Genomic DNA, 10277 nt, shown 5'->3' on the forward strand with positions numbered 1-10277 from the left:
GTTTGGTTTCATTTTCATTTTTGTCAAATGGATGTTTGGTTTCCAAACATCAATTTTCATTAAGTGCTCACAGCACTACTGTCACAAATGGATAGAGTCTGCCTTGCATGCCATTATATGACTATAGAACTGACTGCAATTTCTCAAGAAGTAGCATTATGCCACATCCAGCTTTACTCTTTGGGTGGGTACCTTCACACCATAGGAAACTAACAGTAAACCAGAACTTACCACATTTATGCCAGTGCTAGAAGTACACAAAGAGAGGGCATTATCATCTCATAATGGCTATAAAAAGCCAGAATAACCAAAGTAATTCCAGTGCTAGCATTATACCAAGGCCAGCCATCATCATTCACTGGATGCTAACAATTTGCCAAGAATTATTACTAATATGTCAGGATCAGAATTAAAACAGCAATAGGAATGGGCAACATTATACCACGAAAACCCGCAATATGGCAGAAATTTCTACAGTTATACCAGTGGACACCATCCTGCCACAAATGTATTACATGTACATTATGAAAGCACAGGACCTGTTTGGGATCAGCACTCTCAGTTACACTGTAATTGTGATGCAGGGACTCCCATTGGTTTTACAAAGCTGGCATACCCCACTCAGATGAGAGCTTCAGATCTTGATTCTAGACCCCACTTTTCTAACTGAGCATGGAACATAGGTGCCCTGAGAAATAAAAACTATGCATGTTAGTTTACAATTTTTTTCTCTCATTCTGATATGGCCACAACCTACATGGCAGATGCAATGATGTAAAGTTTAGGACCCTCAAAGAATGCTTCTGTTGAAAGAATTAGCATCACTTCACAGTATGGCCTGTATATATTTTATGGAGAATACCAACACTTTTCATTATGGGGGCCATAGTTTTCATGGACTGACTAATAATTTTCAGGGGGATTGCAAAGCCTTCATTAGATAAGACTAAGGACCTGTTTACGACTTTGGCAGTCCGACTGTCGGACCGCCAAAGCCCTCTGGAGGAGGCTGCCGTCAAGCCGGCAGCCTCCACACGTCGTATTACGATGTTTCCTCTGGGCTGATCGATTTAGCCTGTCAGCACAGTGCAAACAGTGTGGCAGTATTGGCCTCGGCTGCCTCAGGGTGCCGTAGCAGACAGTGCGCATTCCGACGGTGCTGGCAGCAGGGCCCCTGCACTGACCACAACATTGTCCTGGGCAGTACAGGGGCCTCCCTGTAGCCCCCGGTACTGCCTTTCTGCCAGCCATGACAAGCTGGTGGAAAGCAAAGTCATGATCAGCACAGCGGTGCCAAACTCAGGGCTGCCATGGCTCACCATGAGTTTAACCACCCCCAACCCGTTGGATCCCTGATCCTGGCAGTGGCAGCGGTTTCCTGGCAGTCCGACCACCAGGATCGTTATCTGGCAGTCAGACCACCAGGAGTACAGTGGTCTGATCACCACTGTGAGTTTGGTGGTCTCAGACTGCCAAACTCGTAAACAGGCCCTAATTGCATTGTGTGAACAAAGAGAGGCAACATGAGAAAACATACAAACTGTGGAATGCAGCATGACCAAACTTGTAGATGGTGTTTTACAATAATAATGATTAATTGTTCAATGATGAGTAAAACTGAGACGGGCCTAAATGAAGTGTTGGTTAGGAGATAAAACATGACAATGCAGGCTGAACAAGGCAGACTTTTGGCAAATTTGCTCGACCAATGGAGTGCCCAGCACTGAAATTCTGTCAAAGTCAGTTAGCAGTAGTAGAAAGAAGACCTTTGCGGCAGAGCTCGCTGGGTGAACAGACATTCAAGTATACGGTGCCAGAAGTAAGATACAGAGAAAGTAGAGGTGATGAGGAGTCTCTGGCATCTCCATGAAACAAATAAATATTTATACATCACCAATGAAAAATATGTAATTATTTAATTGGTCTAATTAATAGGAATCCATTCATAGTGTGGTAGCCCCAGAGGCTGGGGTGGTGCACATAAAAATTATTGTTGTGTTAATCACTCGTTCTTCAGCATCGGCAATAAATCGTTACCCCATACACAAGCTCACATGAAAAGTATAGCAGTCCTACTATCACAGTGTCCTTTCCTCTGGATCTACACGTTGCTGAACAAAAGGCCCACCTCCCGGCGTCACCAACTCAGAAAGCTATTATAACACAGAGTTATGATGAAGCCAGTCGGGGGGGAAAGGAATTAGGGTAGGGAACAGCAGGGAGAGAGATCTGAAAAGAAAAGTTTAGAACAAATATGCACTTAATCATTCATAGCGGTATAACTCATCAATAGACTCTTGACTAAATGCGTCTCCGTGATATCAGATGGAGACCCCTTTTGAACTGAGGGCAAAGCCCCTTCTTTGAATCCTGGAACAAGAACAAACTACAACCTCAGAACCAAGAGATGGCAAGAGCTTTGGACTATGATCATACTCTGAATATCAATACTGTAACATCTATGCATTCATAACATAAACCTTTGATCATGACCTAGAAAATCTCAAATAATTAAATATGCTTTTCACATATTATGCTTTCCAAAAAAACAATGAAAACTATGGTTTGCTTATCTCCAAAAATACTTTCACATTCACAACTATAAAGGCCGGAAAGTTTTTACTCATTGAACTTGAAGCGCTTTGTTCCTTATGCCAAATAGCGCTTTCATTTGTTTCATCTGACACGCTACGCTACGCTCGTTATGCTAAGGGGCGCCTTACTCGTGTGGCCTGGATTACTTTGATTGTTGTGCCAAGGGCTTTTTATGCATGTGGATTGAAGCGCTTTGATTGCTGTGCCAAGAGTGCTTTCCTCATGTGCACTGAAGTGCTTTGATTACTGTGCCAAGGGCGCTTTACTCATGTGGACTGAAGCGCTTTAACTGTTGTTCCAAGGGCGCTTTACTCATGGGGACTGAAGCGCTTTGATTGTTGTGCCAAGGATGCTTTACTCATGTGGACTGAAGTGCTTTAATTGTTGTGCCAAGGGCGCTTTACTCATGTGGACTGAAGCGCTTTGATTGTTGTGCCAAGGGTGCTTTACTCATGTGGACTGAAGCGCTTTGATTGTTGTGCCAAGGGCGCTTTACTCATGTGGACTGAAGCGCTTTGATTGTTGTGCCAAGGGCGCTTTACTCATGTGGACTGAAGCGCTTTAATTACCGTGCCAAGGACGCTTTACTCATGTTGACTGAAGCGCTATAATTACCGTGCCAAGGCCACTTTCCTCATGTGGACTGAAGCACTTTAATTACCGTGCCTAGGACGCTTTACTCATGTGGTCTGAAGCACTGTAATTACCATGCCAAGGATGCTTTCCTCATGTGGACTGAAGCGCTTCGCTCGTTGTACTAAGGGGCGCTTTACTTCTGTGCTCTGAAGCACTTTAATTGTCGCGCCAAGGCTGTTTTACTCTGAAAGCTGAAAACGCTTTGCTCGTTGTGCTAAGGGGCGCTTTATCTTTTGGAAATACAACTCCCTTCAAGATTTGGCTCAGCGAGACCTTACCGCTACGAGTACGACCTACTTGTATCTGAATTCACCATGGAAACAAAGGTACTCCGATTTGCCGTCCATCTGCCATGCAGGAAATCTGCTCTTCTTCAGAGGAACCCCCACGAGGTCTGACTGCATCGAAGTGTTCAAAATAGTGAGCAACGTGCTTGGGTGTGGCTGGGCTTTTATAGGCCTGCCACACCCCAAGATGGCTGCTGCCTCTAAAAACATGGGAATTGTAGTCCCTTCATGGAATAGCACTGATAAGTGCATCTTGTCCACCAATGTCCTGGACCTGCAGCTCCATGAGCTTTGCCACAGGGCAGACGGCGCTGATGTCTACCTTTGGAACAAGAGGGAATGACAAGTGGTGTGCATAAAGCGCCTCAGAGCCGCGCAGCGAAGTTTCAGGCAGGACCTGGACCGCGCATGGCCGTATTCCTGACACCTACTCACAGATGTTGAAAGTAGAGCAGGTATACAAATAGTTCTCCATGAGAAACACTTTGAGTGCTTGACTCTGCCTGGCAATAATCCTTCCCCATTGTACACCCACCATCGCTGCCCTTGCCCATTTTTAGAGTTCGAATTCTTAAAAGTAGAAATGTTCAAGTTTGTTGACTTAAATGAAAGCCACTTGAACCTCAGTAGCTCTGCTGAGTATGTATAATGGAACAACACATGCCTTTACCACGAATGCCTATACCACACAGTCTTCAACATGCATATACCTTTACCGCCCATGTCTTTGCCACAAACAAGCATAGGGGTGCATTATAATTACCATTACCATGCATACCTTTACCATGTATAATATTACCACACAAACCTTTACTATGCTATTTTTTTCTATATGAAAATGCTAATAAATGGTAATACATATACATAGTAAAATATTAAAAATATGTATCTGAAACAACACAATTATGATGTTACTTATTGAATTATCAAAACATTTCTATAAATAAAACAATTTTTGTGTGGAGCTTCTCTACGCAACATAACACAACACAACACAACACAATACATCACAAAAATGTGCAATGCATCACAGCCATACGCAAAGATTTACAACCGAATACTGCCATGCAAACCAAGCCAAAACAACGTGACACTATGCAAGTTTCTAAAACACCACTATAAATCGACGCAACAGATCGCAAAATATGGCAACCCATCACCGTTTTTTTAAAACATTTTCCAAGAATAAATAAAAACAAAAACACCCACCTCAACATAGTAGAAAAGTTTTATAGAGCCGGTTAAGAGTTTTAACATGTATACATTTGTTTTTCTTCCACTTCAACATACGTAATGACTCTTGCCCCAACCAAAATGGCTGTCGTGTACTATCTAGAAGGTCCAAAAAAATGCGTTACTTTTCACAAACAATTTAAATTACAGAAAAATCCTTTCAATGCTTATTTTATTGTGAATTATTGAATACTCCTTAAAAACATAAAAAAGCAGGCATCCACCATTTTGCATTCAGTGGTACACAGCGTTCTGTCATGACCACATGCACAACTGAGAGCAGGAGAGTACAGCACAGCCATTTTCAAATACTGCCATCTATCTACACAAGTATAACTTTAACATTAATTACCCTTTTAAATATGACCGATACAATCAGAACAAATATTTATACAAAATATTTTTAATTTACAGATATATTCAAGGTTACCTTCAAAACACAGTTTGGGTACATTTACTGCTCTTAAGTTAAAAGTCAACTTTGTTTCTGAATAAAAATAATAGCAAAATTATAATTTATTTAGAACCTAAAATTACTATTCTAACTCCCCAAGTACTTACCTCAGGGAAGGTGCTGGGCAGTGATTGAGGCAAAATTACTATTCTAACTCCGCCGACTACTTACCTCAGGGAAGGTGATGGACAGTGACTGGGGGCAAAATCACTATCCTAACTCTGCTAAGTACTTACCTCAGGGAAGGTGCTGGACAGTGACTGGGGGCAAAACTACAATTCTAACTCCCCTGACTGCTTCTTTTTCTTTCACTTAGACCTTAAAAGAACAAAAGAGTGAAGAATTTCCATATCCAAAAAGCAGGAACATTGGAAAATCAACAACCAATATTGGAGGAAAATCAGCACTTCAAAAGTAAGTAAACTTCTAACAAAGTACTAAGAGAGCAATAAGGCAAAAAAGCAGCAAATATAATATTTTACCAGTTTTCTTTCTAACCTTAAATAGATCTCTAAGAAAGAAGAAGTTCAACACACCAGAAAACCTATACAATCACTTCAGAATGTTTGAGACCACACAGGCACAGAAAAAAACTCAATACCTTTTTCCAAAAGTACAAACCGCCAATCCTACCAGCTTTCTTTCAACAGAATAAAACCCTAATAAAAACCTAGAGCCTCATTATGAGTTTGGCGGCCTGAGGACTGCCAAATCCGCAGTGGCGGTTGGACCACTGCACTCCTAGTGGTCCGGTTGCCAGATTACGACCCTGGTGGTCAGACCACCAGAGGACCACCACCACCGACAGGATCATGGATCCCAATGGGGTGGCGGTGGCTGGAGTTGTAGTCAACCACGGTGGGGGTGAGTTCAGCACTGCCGTGCTGATCACAAGTTCTCTTTCTGCCAGACCTTTTATTGCAAGGTTCCTGCCATGAAAAGGCTGACACAAAGCCAGTGATGGGGGCCACAGAGGGGCCCTGCACTGCCATGCCCATGGCAGTTCAGGGCCCCCTTGCCAGCACCCTCGGAATGTGCATTGTCTGCTGTGCAGGCAGTGTGCATTCCGAGGGTGCTGTTGTGCAATGACAATGACCTGTGTCACGGTTTACGCAAGGCTGACTGGCGGAAACATCATAATACGATGTTTCTGCTGGTCAGCCAAGTGGAAACCTTGTAATAGGAGGGCCGCCTCCTCCCTGCGGCTTTGGCAGTCAACTTGTCCAACTGCCAAAGTTGTAATAAGGCCCTTAGGGCCTGATGTATCAAGCATTTTTGCATTCGCAAACGGTGCGAATGGCCGTTTGCGAATGCAAAAATGCCTTTTCCGATGTATGAAAATGCGAAAATAAGGAATCGCAAAAATAAAGATTTTTTTGCGAATGAGACTTGAATTAGCCTGTCGCAAGCAGCGTATCACAAATAGCGATATGAATTACCGAATCGCAATTTGCGAAACGCAAATTGCAACACAGTTTAGCGAATCGCAGGTAGCGATCTGATAAATCGTGATGCTATTTGCGATACGCAGATTGCGACACGCAAAAATGGATTCGCAATGCGATGCATCAAAAAAATCACAATTTGCGATTATTCGCAAAATGGCCGTTTGCACATGCAATTTACCACGAACTGAAACCAGGTGGTAACCAGGTGCAACCTATATAAAGAGGCCCAGAATGCCTCAACTCCTCTTCCACAATGGTTGCAATCTATGTCATGACGAGGAGAATGAGGATCTGGGTAGGTTTGAGGAGAGGGAGGAGGAGAAAGGAGCGCATATTTAGAGTGTGCATCACCCTTTTTGACCATACTGAGGAGGAAATTTATGAGAAGTACAGGTTAAGCTCAGCCATGATACTTGACCTGATAGCTGAGCTACAACCCATGCTGCAGCGCACAACACACAGGACCAATAGCATACCCACCCATGTGCAGGTATTATGCTCACTGCACCTACTAGCCTCAGGGAGCTATCAAGGAGTTATAGCAGCAGCTGGAGGGGTATCACAGAGTGCCCTCTCTAGATTTTTCAACCATTTCTCAATGCCATGCTGAGCAGAATACAACTGTACATACAATTCCCCAACACCCCACACGCATTACAACAAACTAAAATTAATTTCTACCAGATAGCACAGTTCCCACATGTCCTAGGTGCCATCGATGAGACACATGTAGCAATCTGCCCACCTTCGGCCAGCGAGTATGTCTATCGCAACCGTAAAATAAATCATTCTATGAACATACAGGTGATATGCAATGCCTCCTACATCATTACCGATCTCATGGCCAGATACCCAGGGAGCACACATGACTCCTACATCTTTCGCCACAGCGGGATACACACCAGACTGCTAGCTGGGGAGTTTGGTGAAGGATATCTGCTAGGTAATTTGATAGTTTAGAATAATGCATTAATGTAAGCGTGACGTCAGACAGCACATGTACTCATTTTACTCTCTGTGCATTCAGGAGACAGTGCCTACGCTGTGCGCACCCATATGCTGACGCCCTACCTGAGCCCTGCAACTCCAGCAGAGAGGGGGTACAATGCTGCACATAGGGCAAACCGCAATATAGTGGAGTGCACTTTTGGGCCGCCGAAGAGCCACTTCAGGTGCATCCATAAGAGTGGAGGTGCACTACAGTACAGCCCAGAGACGACATGCAAAATTGTGGCCACATGTGCTATCTTGCACAACGTAGCAACCACCAGGGGCATACCAGTGGAACTCACGGAGCCAGACTCAGATGAGGATGATGATCCCTTACCACCCCTTCAACCAGCAGACAGGGCCAGTGCAGCAGAGGGCAGGCAAAGACGTGCTGACATCACGCACAACCATTTCTGATGTATGTAATGATAAATCCACTTAAATAAAATCTATTTCTGTAGTTAGCATCTTTATTACCTTTACTTCAAGTAACCAATGTGTCAATAGGACATAGCTATTCACAGTGGGCAGACATGAACAATTAACAGTGTCACACTATTAGCATCATAGCATAACTGTATTGCTACATGCTTAGGTAGTCCCCTGTTGCCCTCAACATCACTTCTTACATCCACGCACTCCACTTGAGTGCTCAGTGCCCTCGCTGCAACTCTTGTCGCAGGTTTACATGCAGAACTGTGTCTGGCACTGCAACGCCTCAGATCAATCACAGGGACTATCAGACTGCTGAGGCTACAGGATACCTCACTGTCCCCAACACCCAATTTGCATAGCATTCAGTACATTAGCATTGGTTATTTGCACCAATCCCTGTGCAATGTCCCGACTGCAATGTGCCATCTCCACCTTTGTGGCAATGGCACGCCGTGATATCAGGGCTGTTGAACTTGCGAGCCAATTGGCGGATCTACAGAAGCTATCAAACCTTCCCAAATATTGGTGATGGCGCCTGCGCAGGCTGACACGCTCCTGCCGTATCTCAGTGCAGAGTTCCCCAATGGCCTGTGTCAACTCCTTGGTGTTTTCAGCAGCTGTTTGCAGTCCCTCAATCAGAGTTTCCAACTGCTTGTGTAGTAACCCCATATTGCTATTGTGAGACACAAACTGTCTGTGCAGTGACTTCAATTGTTTGCATTGCAGGCGCTGCACCTTCAGCATGGAAGCTTCAAGGCTGCCAAAGGTTTATGGACCCACTCCTTCATCTGTGCACTGTCTGCCTGCATCATGGCGCCTCCTGAGGGGAGTTGACTGGCGCTGGCGCTGGGACTGCTGTCTTCCTGTGTGACTAGCCTCTGGTGGTGGTGTGGGTTCGTGTTCTGGCATCTCATCTGAGTCCAGGTTATACTCTGGCAGTGGTAACACCCTTGCCCTCCTCTAGTTGGAGCAACACTGTAGGACTCACTGGTATTTGAGTCAGACTGTGGCTGTGTTTCTGCTTCTCCCACTTTTTCTGATCCTGCAGCAGCAGGGACCGGGTCACCTGCAAGGACAATGTGCAGCATGTCAGTTCTAGCATTTTTCACAGATTTCCGCAGTGTTGCTTTAAATGTACAATTAAATTGTGTCACCCTGAGTCGTTTGTGGTGTTTTTCTATGTGGATGACCACTATCTTACTATTTATGTTGTGTATTCACCTTAGGGTTGTGTACTACCACTCCCATAAGGCACTGTTGTTTTGTATGTAAGATGTGACATGGACTACTTTTCACTGTGCATCAAGCTATTTTCTATTTCCTAAGGGGCATTTGTACATGCACATGTGGGGATACACACAATTACTGGCCTTACCTTTGCTGGTGCTGGGTGTCCCTGAGGTGTCAATGTCAGCAACACCACTGACAGCTTCTGGAAGCAATGTGGACTCCACCAGGTCTTCCATAGGGGTGGACGGTGCCTGGGTTGATGGTCTGCCTCCGGTGCTCCTTGCCTCCATAAGCCTGCTGGCCACCCTCTCTTTGGCATGGGACTGCAAGTCGTACCACCGCTTATGTATCTCCTCCACAGAGCACTGCGCAACACCCACTGCGCATATTTTTGTCTGGATGTCAGACCAGAGTCTCTGCTTCTCACTCTCAGGCACTTGGAGTGAGTTTTTGCCAAATAGTCTATCATGGTTCATAACAATCTCCTCAATGAGTGCTTCCAATTCTGGCTCACTGTATTTGAGCTTCCTGTCTCCCTTCTCCTTCCCATTTCCAACATTGGCCATGTTGCAGTATGATCCTGGCTTACTCACAATGCTGACTCCCTGGTGCTGGGCTGTGTCTCTCTCCCTGCTCATGTGGGTGTGGCTCCTGGAAACAGCATGGGCTGACTCACTTCCTGGTTGTGATGTCATCAGGCTGTTCCGGTTTGCCGTTTTTCGCTAATTGCGATTTTCAATTACAGAATCGCAATTTTTTTGCGATTCAGTATTTGCATCTCGCAAATTGCGTTTGCGAATTTTAAGAAATCGCTATTAGTGATTTTCAAATGTGATACATCACTTTTTGCATTTCTTAAATTGCGATTATTTAAAAATTGCAATCTGAGAATCGCTAACTGGAATCTTGATACACCTGGTCCTTAATTTTCTCTGTTCCAACAGGATTAATACATATTTTCTTCCCTCA

At 44.4% G+C, this 10277-nt stretch overlaps 1 long non-coding RNA gene across 1 annotated transcript in view; it reads left to right on the forward strand.

The window, feature by feature from the left end:
- Window positions 1–9423, forward strand: part of LOC138249202 (uncharacterized) — a 120910-nt gene extending 111487 nt beyond the window's left edge. The window contains exons 2-3 of the long non-coding RNA XR_011194778.1: window positions 5522–5619; window positions 8805–9423. This is a non-coding gene — a long non-coding RNA (uncharacterized lncRNA). The remainder of the gene's footprint in view (window positions 1–5521; window positions 5620–8804) is intronic.
- The last annotated feature ends 854 nt before the right edge of the window (window positions 9424–10277 follow it).

The sequence above is a fragment of the Pleurodeles waltl genome, chromosome 8 (assembly GCF_031143425.1).
Source record: "Pleurodeles waltl isolate 20211129_DDA chromosome 8, aPleWal1.hap1.20221129, whole genome shotgun sequence".
Taxonomy (NCBI): Eukaryota; Metazoa; Chordata; class Amphibia; order Caudata; family Salamandridae; genus Pleurodeles; species Pleurodeles waltl.